The sequence below is a fragment of the Carettochelys insculpta genome, chromosome 7 (assembly GCF_033958435.1).
Source record: "Carettochelys insculpta isolate YL-2023 chromosome 7, ASM3395843v1, whole genome shotgun sequence".
Lineage (NCBI taxonomy): Eukaryota > Metazoa > Chordata > Testudines > Carettochelyidae > Carettochelys > Carettochelys insculpta.
This window is the reverse complement of record NC_134143.1, coordinates 39221278-39234149: the sequence shown is the minus strand read 5'-3', so window position 1 is coordinate 39234149 and position 12872 is coordinate 39221278.

The window sequence follows — 12872 nt, the reverse complement described above, 5'->3', positions numbered from 1 at the left end:
GAGAAATAGGCCTTGTTAAAAACAGAAAGCCTATGCCTACATTACAGCAGTCCTTAGAAATAAGTTATTCTGGAAGACCTCTTCCAAAAAAGCATACCCACACACAAAAAAAGTGGACCAAAAATTTTATCTGCTCTTTCAATAGAGAGGGTCCACACAGCCCTCCACTCTTTCGAAAGAATGGGCCAGGCATCGAAAAATCTGGTGCCATGAGAACTGCTCTTTTGAAAAAAAGGAAGCCCGGGGGTTCTACACGTTTTCTTCCCCCCACAAGACTCTTCTGGCAAAAGGTACTCTTCCGCACCTGGGATAGGAAGAGGCCCGCCAGAAAAAGTACTGTGTTCTTCCAATTTAATAGAGAGGACATATTGCGTGTTTAAACATTCCATGGGATTCTTCATCTTTTTAAAAAAAAAAAAAAAAACTTACTAGTATAGACATAACCAAAGACTTTTACTAATGCATCTGTTGAATAATAGTACATCACTGAGGTGCTGCTCCTTATTTTGATCTTTGATACCTCAGTGTTACACCAAAGTAACCCCCTAAATGCAATGGAGAATATCAAAAATCAGTTAAATTACTCAAGATTTACACTGGTTTATTCATATCAGAATCTATCCCACCATCTCACACATACCATGCAGCCACATTCTGTCTGTTGAATTTAGTGGTAGACTGTCAACTCAAACATCCTGCCTCTTGTCAAAATGAAAGCTGCAGTTCAACAGCCATAGAGTCCGTGAAACAGAAAAATACAGCACCAAAAATAAAAATGTATGTATATCAGTATTTTTACTTCATTCATCCATGCTCCTCATATTGACTTCTGAGAATTCACGAACTTCACGTGGTGTCTTTCTGCAGATTTGCCTGGAACAAAGTCTCACAGAGCTGTGATTCAGATTTCTGCAATTTACACTCTTCCAGTTCCTTTGTCCTTCCCATGTGGACACTACACTGACAAGCAACTAGGCAATTAAATCAGTCTGGAAATCTGGTTCTGTCATTCATTCAGGGTACCTTCTCTCTTCAGAACAGGGTTTCCTTAGAATTTATTTACTCCATTAGACTATATCACCAAAAGTCAAGAGCAATATAAAAGAGCCATTAAAACTGACTTTGACTGAAATACTCACATGACTTATTTGAAGTCCACTTTTTGAAAAAGCTGACCGATTTTGAATTGGATGATTTTAACATGGGAAGGAAATCACTATCTCAAGGAGAAATATTAAGCCATTCACCCTTCACTTTTTAAAAAAAACCATAATTTGTCATATCAACTTTAATTACTAAAGCCATTTGTTTTAATGAGGGCTTTTATCCCTCACAACCCATCTCCTTTTTCATCCTGTATTGACGCTACATAGTGCTGGATTTGTGACCTGTCAATAGTTTCCTCTTAACAGACCATAGAGTCATATGACTTCACTGCAGGTTCAAGCAGAAAAAGAATCCGAGCTGCAAGGATATGCCCTATTTAGAAAGCACATTTTTCATAGTAGCAAAGAAAAGCGGGAAAAGTTAGAGCCTGACTATGTATTCCTTGAGAAACCTCGACCTGAAAACTGTCCTGAATATGAATCTTGACTATACAGTATTTCTTTGGCTTTTGCATTCCTCTGCATTTGTAAAACTGAGAATGCACAGACTCACATGACAGCTCTCCCCTTTGAGTCACTGCTTTGACCTCTTTGGGAGACAGGGACAGTCTCAAAGCAGAACCACCAGTCATCATGAGGGATATGTCTAACAGAAGGCTGAGATTGGCAGTAACTTCCAGGGCAATTGAGACAGCCAGACCTAGCTGCACTTCCCTCCTGTCCTGAGCCTACCCTGACTGCACGGGCTTCTCATTTCTTGTCTCTGCTACATAGTGTTTGGTTGACCATGCCTCCTTACATGGTAAGTTACTCTGCTGCATGAAGGGAAAATGCCATGTTGTTAAGGCAGGTGTTTCTTAGACACCCCTTGCGCTGTGCCCGCAATGGTGCAGCTATTGTGCAGAGACCACAAAAAGTAAGCGAGGCTACACTATAGGGGAAGTATACTACCGCACAGTTGGCTTTCCTCTCTTTGTTAACGCTTGGCCTCTTTCTGATATCTTTTCCTTCCCCACCATGCAATGGAGAGGAGCATATGAATATCATTTAGCTAATACAGTCTTAGGAATCTAAAAAAATCAAATTTTGATGTCCTGCTACCATTAACCGTTCCTGCCACCTCAGTAACTCAAAGAGATGAATTGCAGGAAGTAAAATCTTTTCAATAACATTCAAACTCCTGAAATTGAACGTTTTGCATCTCGTTAAACAAGCTCATTTTTGCGAATATTTTTGCTATGATAGGCCCATTTCTTAGCAAAAGGTAAGTGTTTTCTAGTACCAATGGGACCCTTTGTCAAAGTGAGGATGGGTTTGAAAAGACAAGCTAACATTTGCTTTTTCACTTATTTTTGATTGGAAGAAAGCCATCTCATTGAAGTTGCAACTAAAGCCAAATCTGAAACTGTTAAATGCAGAGCATTTTGGTCAAAACCCTGGAAAACAGAAAATGAGACAATAATATAACTCTGACTGCAATTCCTGTGGTTTTCCCTTTGTGGAAGTGAGTCCTAATAATTTGAAAATCTCAACTATTAAGAGTAAATGAAAAAGCTCTCCCAGATCAAATAATTAAGAGCAGTGTTCCCTCCAATTTTTTCTGCCCTGGGCAGAATAAATTTTTTTATGTGCACCAAGCCACATGCAGCAGTGCAACACGAATAGAAAAGCATACTGCCTGCTCTGGGTGCTTTGCTAATCAGCTGGGTGGCACCTGAATCTCTCGTGGGCAGCCACCCAACCATTACTTAAAACTAAGATCGCTGATTGGGGTAGCAATGCTTTCTATCAGCGACAGACTAGAATATCACAAGCTAAAGACCGAGAAGGGGAAATAATTGACCCTCATCTTTCCCGAAAGCCAAAAACTCTATGGTCATATTAGACGTTGAAACTTTTGATAATATAAAAGACAATGATTTTTTTTTTTTTTACGGCCAGAGGGGAGTATTGTAATAAATCTATGCCAGGGGTCGGCCACCAAAATACAAGAAGAGCCATTTTTTTCAAATGTGGAAAAAAACCCAAAAACCTCAGTAATTCGAGAGTCACAATGCATGGAAATACAAGACAGTCCTTAATAAATAACATCAAACTGTACTTTTTCTAACCCCTATCTTAAGAACAGCCCACACAGAATGATTTGTAATGTGATACATGTTTACTGCAGGACATTCACAAACTTTACATATTCTATTTCCTCACATTTTACATGTGCTTGTGGGTACCACTGTTTTCCTGACCCTCACTCTGAAATCTATTTTAATTATGCCAATATTATTTCACATTTAATTTGTTTTCCTTCTTAAAATGTGTGTTGTCCTGCACAGCGGGAATGCCGCAAGCTTCCTTTTCCTTTTCAAAAAATCAAGCCTATTAGCAACATGATCAAAAAACAGATACAGTACCATATCCACAACGCACTGCACATATTAAAAGGGGAGTTATCCAACATTTCAAGGTCACATATTGTTGTTCATTGTTGGGCTTTTAGACATTCACTGTTTACCAAATAATCGGGAGGGGTTTGGTTTTGTTTTGTTTTGTTTTTTACTTTGCAATTACAGTATTGAGAGCCACAAAGAAGTCCTTAAAGAGCTGCTTGTGGCTCCAGAGCCGAAGGCTGCAGACCCCAATCTAGTCTGACCTTTAGTCACAACTGGTCCCATGTTCTGAGCTGTGATCTCATGATGTTTCACAGCTTTATTTTGCATACTAATAAATGTACGCTCTAGAACTAGACTAAAGCCATCTTTGTTAAGTCATGGGAACAGAAGTATGGACAAAACAGCGTGTCCTTTTAATATTTCAACTCTTTCCTTGTGAGAAAAGAGTGTAGCTACAATCAATTAATCAAGAATAAATTTAAGCCAAAATGTTGTCATCTGGTGGACTTATTCTATACAAAACAAAGCAGAAATGTAGCTCTTTAAAGACTAAGAAAATGATTTATTCAGTGGTGAGCTTTCGGGGAACAGACCCACTTCAAACCATTTTGTTAGTCTTTAAAGTGCTACATTTCTGCTACTTTGTTCTGTTGAAATACAGACTAACAGGCCTACCTCTCTGTTATTATTCTATATAAGTCTTTCAGCAGCTGATAGCAATGATACTCTAGCTTCCTTTCCATTTCTCAGTGGTCTATCAATCCTCATCATCAAGGGAAAACTCCCAAAGCTTTCCAAAGGCAAGTCTGAAAGCTTAAACTACTTACTCTATTAGATACCAAAAATCATGAACTGAGCAGAGATATTGGATTTATTGCTTTTTACAATAACCTGTAACCCACTGAAGAGCCCCTTCCTCTGTCTTATGACTGCAGAGACATTAACAAACCACTCTACCTTAACTGGTTCCTTACAAAAATGTGCTAACTACCTATGCTAAACAATTTGTTTTAGTTTCCACTTTGCTGTGAGCTGGGCATTCCTTTCCCATACCTGAAGAGCTCTGTTACTCCAAAAAAGCTTGTCTCTCTCACCAGCAGAAGTTGGTCCCATACAAGATACTATCTCACTTATGTTGCCTCTCAAACAAACCAAACACCAAAGCTCTTCTCCAGTCAATTTAACCAGTAAGTTCAAGGGAAACTGGAAACCTTTCTGAAAGGTGATTTTGTTTCTTTGCTTTCTAGATTATCTGTAGTTGAGAGGGACATAAACAGACATTCCAGAGGCTTTCAATCTTCAGTGTTTTGTAGTCTAATCTCACATCACTATTATCCTCACAGAGGAGAAAAATGAGTCACAAACATATTGACTTCCCCACAGGAAGGCCAGGACTTGGCACTGATATTTCAGAGGCCACTAGCTGTAGTTGAAAGGAGACAGCATCTGTCAAGAGCACTGAAGAAACTATTCACATACATTTGCTTCACTTTTGCCAGGTTAGGCATAAACTTCAGTTAATGAGGCAGGTAAATCAGGTACAGGCTGTATCTCCTGGCTGCTGGTATTATATGGCAAGACCACATTTCCTCACAAAATGGAACAATTAATGCCTTTGCATCTTTTTTTTTCCCTCAATATATACCTCCAATGCAGAAACTCCAGGGGACTTAGGGATTTAATAAATAATTAGTATTGTAACACAAGATTGTGGCATTCAGCATGGGCTTTGTACACCATTTGGTTAAATAGCTGAGCTTCAGGAGCTGGATTGGGTGAAATCACACTGATCCAGTGAGCAGGAACTTTCTCCTGGAGTTTGCCATCTTGTGCTCCAGAATATAACCTTTCACTGTAAAAGGCCTTAGGCTTGCAAGGAAAACTTTCAGAAAAACTGATGTCCATTTAGTCTGCAGGCAGCCTGAATTGATAGCTCAGACAGGAGTGTATGGACCCATTAATATTACAGCATGTTGATTCTGGAACCCAAGGGTGCTGATTTCTATACTGACATTGTTGGAAGGATAATCGCATTATGAACAGCTTCACAATCTACGCTGAGCAGTGTCTCCTTTTGTCACCACAGGAAAAGCTTGGAGATATATCAAGGGCCTCGTCCCTCTGTAGCACCCCCTGAGCTCTTGACAGGGCCATGTATTTACTCATGCTACAGTCATCCAGTTTGGACAGTTAGCGTTATCAGCCCAAGGCCAGAAATTCAGCTCTCCAGATGAGTTTCTTGAGGATGTAGCTCTGCCAGAGTAGAGAGGTGGCAACTACAAAAATCTGTAAAAAATACCACCACTTGCTTTCCTTCAGGGAACCTGGAACAAACCACATTCCATCTCAGTAGCCTCCAATCAATCAATCATCAGGAAGCATCTTGTGATTGTTTGTTGTGGAGCCCACTTTCTCATCAGGAGCTTGGACTTTGCACAGGCATGGCAGCAGATTCTACCCTCTCTCGGGACCTGGAGTGATCAGATATCTACTGTCCTCCCAAAGCTACCCACTGATGTGTTGGGCATCTTCCTCTTTGAAACTCTTCCTCCAGTCCTGACCTTCCTACATCTCACTACACTCATTGGCTGCTTGTAAGATTTCAGCAGCATGACCTTGTGCTTGCTATTGCAATTGCGTTGAAAAAAAAATAAACTAAGCTCAAATCCTAGACAGAGTTGTGTTTCTGTACAGTGGACAGGTAGCATTTCTGAAATTTATAGGATGCACAATTTTTCTATTAAGAGCTAAATAAATCATAATTTCTAAATGGGTTTTAAAAATACACCTTAGGTATTTAGAGTAATGCTCATAAATTGTGTATCAGAGTTACATCAACATGTCACCATAAATTTGTTCATCCATAAGAAATGTTCAACGATCAGAAGAAAACAGAAGCAAAAACTGGCAAGAAGGGAAGCATGGGAGGAAAAGAATTTAAACCACAGGTTTCTAATATGGCACTGATGATCAGATAAAAAGGGGCCAGAGCAGTTTTTGTGAGGAATCAATTCCTGTTCTGGGAGCTTAAATAAAGGGAAATCATTTTGCCACTTTAAAAAGAAACAAAATTAGAGACAGAAACTTGCTGGCAAAGAGCACAAAGTTCCCAGGGACTTTTGTGTGCATCCATCATGCTGGCTAATCGGGGCGGGCGGGGGCAGAGCCCTGAGTTTTGCCAGGAAAGCAGGAGAGGTATTTTTGTAGGCAGAACAGTTAATGACCCATGTACTGCTAAGTGTGCTCCTTCTTCTAGCCTCAGGCATTGAGACACTTTATTTTTCCCCAATGTCCCCTCCCACAACCCTCATTCATACTGACTGCCTGCTGCGAGGGCATTTACCGTCAACAGTCAGCGTAGATAACCTTGTGAAAATATCTGACCTCATGCACACCAACGCAAATCCGGTACAGCTCTGCTGAAGTCCATCAGAGTCTACCAGTGATCTTTGAATCAGACACTGGATCAATGTCAACAGCTCTCTGTGGCTAAGTCCATGGGATCTAGCACTGGTACAGTCAGTGATAAAATTAGTGAGAGCTGAAAAATCCACTGCTTGCTGCATGGATGTGCCAGTAAAATGCTGACAGACCAGGGTCTCGGCTGGTGGGACTGAACATGGGACCCTTAAGCTAAATACTTGAGCCTCTGCTGCATGAACTAAAAGCACCACAAGCAGGCATGGGTTACACCAGGTTCCCACACATTCAGAGAGGAGTGAAAACTGATTAGCCTGGTTCTTTTTAATTACATTGTAGCAAACTCCCTCCTTATTCCCTCAGACAGCCCAGATCATTGCAGTTTTCTTGACAGGAAGTTAGGGTATCATGGTGCTCTTTCATTCTGGGCAAATGGGAGCACAGGCAAGAAACACCCAGTAGCAGAGAGGTTAAAGGATGCACTGGGAGACTGTTTGTATAAAAATGACATGCAACAAATAGATCAGTTCTTAAATGGGCAATGCCAAAGTGAAATAATTGGCAGAGCATCTCCCCTTGCAGAGAGGCCCTTCTGTATGTGCCAGTCTCCACTTCCATGTACTTGGGTATCGGTCACCTGAAAAATCAGTCACCTGCATGGCCGGCTTCCAGCTCATGTCCAAGCAACCCAACATGATTCATAGCTGATGGACACGTAGTTATGAATTGCTGTACCCTGAGTAAGGATGACAGACCTTTCATGTTTACCCCCATTCCTAGTAAAGAACTTCCCACCTCAGACAACTTCCACCATCACAACTAGTTCTTTCATGGGCGTGAGACCCTGGAAGACTGGGCGGCACTCCTTCCAGGAGATGGTGCCTTTTCAGCTCTGGCTTGTGCTGCTCTGTTGCATGTGAGGGATGACCGCAGTAGCGCTGCCCCTATCTCGAGCATTTGACGTGGACATTGTGAGCATATTACTGTACTAGTCTGAAGTCTCATTCAAATAAACAAAGAAGTTAGGAGGTGGGTTCTTAGAGTTTAAATGAGGCTTAATAATTTGGGCCTATAGGATTTCCTCAGATCTACAGTGCCTTTCTCCAAAACATGGCTTTAAATTATGCATTTAAAGGTGCTCACAGCCACTTCCACACCCACTCGCAGACCTGCAGCACCAAAAAGGCGCCTCTGCATGCCTAATTAGTTTGAGCTGGCAGATACTCCCCACTCCTGCAAAGGGATGTGGTTTGAGCAGACAGCACTAAATATTAATCGCAGTCAAAAAAGAGAGACTGATCTGGGGAGCAAAATGTTCAGTTCCACTTAATAATAAGCTTATCTGAAATAACTTGCACTCTTCGGTATCCACATCTGTGTAGCCACTAGGGGACAGCTTGGCTACAAGTGTATTTACACAACTGTCAGCTGAGTCAGTGGCGCAAATACAAAAGTGTAACACCCAGGAATATTATGTGCATTTGTGATACCCCCCAGAGGGCTGTGGATCCATAAACAAAGACATCAATGAGACTGAGACAGAGGGATTCAGCCAATGTTGACTTTATTCCAGTAGCACTCTCGTCATTCTAAGGAAAACTCTGCCCATTATGCTGAGCTCAGCAAAGTGACATGGAAGTCAGGCAGGTTAAAATGGGCCCTTTTATCCAAACATCCCTGACATGATCACAGATCCAAAGGACCTGCCCCTCTCTCCAGCTGTCTCATCTTTCCTTCTTGGGGACCACTCCTTCCTCAGATCTTCTTTCCAGTTTCCCAGGCCTAGCCAGCTGATTGAGTCAATGACGTCTTCCCAAGCCTGGAGATAGCCTAGTCTAGAGCAACAAGTCTGAGTGGCATAAACTGTTCTGTCCATCTCAGGACTTGGCTACATATAGTGTTTCCTACATCTGAATTACATCCATTTCGAACCGCACTTACCCAGCTAAACAAGCTGTACACATCTAAGCACTCTTCTGTCAAACTGAGCCCACATTAGGGGGTTGCACCAATTCAATAATGTTGATTAAGCAACTAATATGGTTAATTTAGTGCAAAGAATGGGTTGCCCACTAGCACCTATGGGGATGTTAGTTCTGATACCACTTGCTGTCTCAGGTTGCCCCAGCCAATAGCACCAACTGCAGAGGACTCTGTGGGAAAGAACCTTGCTGCTGCTACTCCCTCCTGGGGTCATGTCAGCAGAAGTCTTCCAAACATCCCAAACCCAAAACACCAGACATTCATATGAATAGGCTAAGACTCAGAGTTACAACACTATGGACTGAAAAGACAAGAGTTTTCAAAGAACTATAAACTCCCAGGTTTCAGGATTGAAGACTCTAATTAATGAGGGATAAAAAATATATACTTCTCTTATTTTATAATTTCCTTCTTGAGAGCTTCTTGCAACTTCTGAAGAATCTCCTCATGGCTACTATAAAAGATAGAACACTGGACTAGAAGGACCGCCAGCCTGATACAATCTGTCTATTCCTGCATTACAGCTCGCAGCTCACCACCACCAAGCAGAAGCAGGACCAGTGCATTGTGAAGCCATGGTGCAGGGGCACTACCATGCAGATTTCCATGCAAGTATGCCTAGAGATCGGCATTGCTCTGACCGGGACTTGTCTATCTGAAATCTCTAGCACAGTTGGTAGGTATTTCTAGTCACCCAGGGAGCCTTGAACACAACTGGGTTTGATTCATAACAGCTAGTCCACTTGGCAGGCATGTACCAGCACTCTGTGCCAGTTGGTGCACCCAACTCACCTTACAACAGATAAGAGAAAGATGACAAAGGTGAGGGTGAGTTATACAGTGTTTGCATTCGTACCACTGATCATTCTTGTCTGTGGACGTCTACTATTTGAATCAAGAAGCAATAGTGGAACCAATGGGACTTGGAAGGTATGAACTATCATGGAAAAACCAGGACATACGCTTCATCTGAAGAGCAGACACAGCTTTTGGGCATTCCTTACCTGCCCCATGCTGACAAACCATTCAATTTCCCTCTTAGCCAGATTGAATTTAAGCTATTTGAAAAGACACAAAAACCCTACAGAGGAACTCCAGTCCCTGGCTAGACCAGTCCCGGTCTTTGTTCACTTCAGTTGCCTCAAGTTGGATTGAAATTAAATATTGCTCAGAATCAAACAATCAGGAGCTTAAACATGCTCCTATATTTCCAGGTGCTAGGCACCCAAAGTGAAATCACAAAATGGCAACATTAGAAGAGAGTGTTCAGCACCTTGTAGAACCAGTACCAGTCTCTGTATTCCCTAGAATGGAACAACTTTTCATTTCATTAAAGAACGTCTCTACTCTTCATCTAGATGCCTTTCCCATTCACTGTTTCCATACGTGTAAGAGTACTGTAGCACCTCAAAGGCTAACAATTTTATTATTAGGTAATGAGCTTTCTTGAAGTGGGTCTTGCCCACGAAAGCTCATTACCAAATAATAAAATTGTTCACCTCTAAAATTCTACAGGACAGCTTGTTTGTTTGTTTTTGTGACACTAAAGACTAACATAGCTACCCCTCTGAGATTGTTTCCATACGTATTCTAGTTGCTTTACAAAAGTTTCTCCATTTGTACTCTCCCATTTATTCTAGAGGTGGGAGTTCATATATATGTCACAAGAAGCCCTGTGGCTTTTGGAGTGCATTCAATCCCCTCATTTTCCTCCTCTATTTTTCTTCACTAATGCCTTTCCTCATCAATGAGGAAAAATTCTCTGCCCTCATTTTTCCTGATTGCATCAAATCAGCATTAGAACTGCATTTCAGTGATGCTGTGGGTTTGATTCCCTGTAGAAGGGCAATTTTGTGATGGAAACCACCAGTGTCAGAGCAGTGGACCACACAGTTAGCTCTGTCTTTTACCAGCGCATATCCTCTGCATCAGCTCTGTGTGTGTGTGTGTGTGTGTGTGTGTGTGTGTGTGTGTGTGTCAGAGAGAGAGAGCAAGAGAGAGAGCGAGTACATGCCTATGCTTCTGTTACACATTGATAGAGCAACAATTTGAAGGCATGCACATTCTCTGAACAGTTGCACCAAAATTGCAAATCATTGTGACTGACAAGTTCCTCTTTGAAAAATGCAGAAATAGGAGCTGAATCGACATTGCATGAACTGTGCAATTATTTTTAAGCATCATGCCACTGAGCAACTTTTTTACCCCCCCAGGATTTAACTTAACTAAATGACTTTGAAGTGAAATAATGAGCTGTGAGGCTTCTAACATGTAATTAAGAGTTTGAGATTGGGTTTAGCAATTGTGATAGGGTTTGCCAGTTCAAACCAGCTCTAAGCGAAGGGATATTTCTGAGCTGTTACACTCTGAATATTTTGAGCCACTGAGAAGATATTTATGAGAAGCGAGGGCTGGTTTTGTCTCTAATCCAGGTTCTGACTCTGATGTTCAGTTTGTAAGCTGCTTCGCACTGCAGAGCTGAAAGCCTGAAATATCAATGATGTCACCTTCTGCTGCTGTTCTGTAGGTACTATTGCACAGACTCAGTAGCAGCTCTGTTATTTTGTTAATTCTGTCATTGGGGTTACAGTTTCAGCCTAAACAAAATGGATCGGAGAGGAGGCAACTGCACCATTCTGAAACACGCCTGAAGCTTGCTGAGACTGGGGTGTTATGAAAAATGCATGGCACTGAAAACGTCCGTTTTCAGGAAAACAGATCAGCAAAGTGGAGCTCTGGGCATGGCTCTTTATAGGAGGGTTGGTGCAGTCTGTCTAATGTAAAATATTTCAGTAAAACCTTCAAATTAGGTACTTTTTTTTTGTCTTGACAATTTCTGAATTTTCTGAACTAGATTTCTCATCTTGAAACATGTAAACAGAAAGCTTTCACAATGGTCCCATTCGAGACATTGCTCAGCATTCTCACTAAATTAGAAATGAAGCATATTTAATCACAAGAACATATTGAAGTATATTAAAACAACATACTCACCCCAGCACAGGAAGAATTAGCGGTAAAAGCTATTTCTGTCACCACAGATGATGCTTTAACCCTTAGAGAGTGCCATACCTCAAACTTAGCCTTTTAATGTTGTCCTGTTTTCACTGGGCTACAGTATTGGTCAGTCAAAAGCCAAATGACTGACCTGCTGATGAGTGTTAAGTGTCGAGGGAACACAGAGCATTAAGTGTCAAAGTTAATTTCCCCAAGTTCTGTGGAACCTTTTACACATGACGACCCCCCCACACCCAAAACCAGCTTTATGGCATGTAAAGCCCTTCTACATTACTGCTCCATGACAGCGTGCACAGAAGGAACGTACTAAGAGGCTATATTTGGTTATAAAATAATAGAAAGAGAAAGGACTATACTAACGAAATTAAAAACAGCATTTTCAACACATCTGTTGATGTATAACTCAAAGGTTAGAAAAATTCCAAGTTTGCCTCAACCAAGATCTGAAATGTAAAAGTGATTTTTCTGTTATATGCATGAAGTCTCTCTCTCCCTCTCTCTCTCTGCTGTGGGAAAATGAACTTTTTTTCAGTCACCCCTGACATCTGACCACTCAGCTGATCACGAGAACATTGTGGTAAACCGCAGCTCAACATGAAATTATCTTTTTTAGAACACAGTTCCTGTCAAGTTGGATGGCACCTCCTGCATCACCTGCTCTTCAGCTGAAAAGCCCTTCCTTTCTGATCTCAATCTTTTGCTCAAATCTGTATTGATATAGCTTGTACATTTCCAAATCTTTAAAAGCAAAAACGCATTCATCTTTGTGATCCAAATTCTGCAAGCCACTGGGACTACCAGTGTGATTAAGTGCAATTCAGCATGAATCAGGATGCCACAATTTTGCCCCAAATGGGCAAAATCACTTAAAGAATGTTGGGGAAAAACGCACAGGGCAACCATTTCGCAATTTGAGCTTGATTTTAAAATGTGATGTATGGAAGCTGTAAGAAACTTG